Here is a 476-nt window from a genome sequence, read left to right as displayed (position 1 = left end):
GCTGCAGTTAACATCAAGGCATATGTGTCTTTTTCAGTTATGGTTTTCTCAGGGTATATGCCCAGTAGTGGGATTGCTAGATTATATGGTAGTTTTATTCCTAGCTTTTTAAGGAATCTCCATACTGTTCTCCATAGTGGCTGTACCAATTTATATTTCCACCAACAGTGCAAGGGGGTTCCCTTTTCTCCACACCCTCTCCAGCACTTATTGTTTGTTGATTTTTTGATGATGGCCATTCTGACTGGTATGAGGTGATACCTCGTTGTAGTTTTGACTTGCATTTCTCTAATAACGTGCTACTATTTCTTAGCAATTTGAGACATTACCTCTTGAAACCTCATTATGGTAGAAGAGGATTTTATCCCTCTCCGCACATACATTCCTACTTTCCCTTCCTTTCAATATGTTTATGTCCCAATTCCTAGTAAATCCATAGTTGCTACAGAGCCAAGAAATGTACTATAATTACCTGG

This window comes from Bison bison, unplaced genomic scaffold (assembly GCF_000754665.1).
Source record: "Bison bison bison isolate TAMUID 2011002044 unplaced genomic scaffold, Bison_UMD1.0 scf7180017864376, whole genome shotgun sequence".
NCBI classification, from domain to species: Eukaryota; Metazoa; Chordata; class Mammalia; order Artiodactyla; family Bovidae; genus Bison; species Bison bison.
This window is presented reverse-complemented; position numbering follows the sequence as displayed.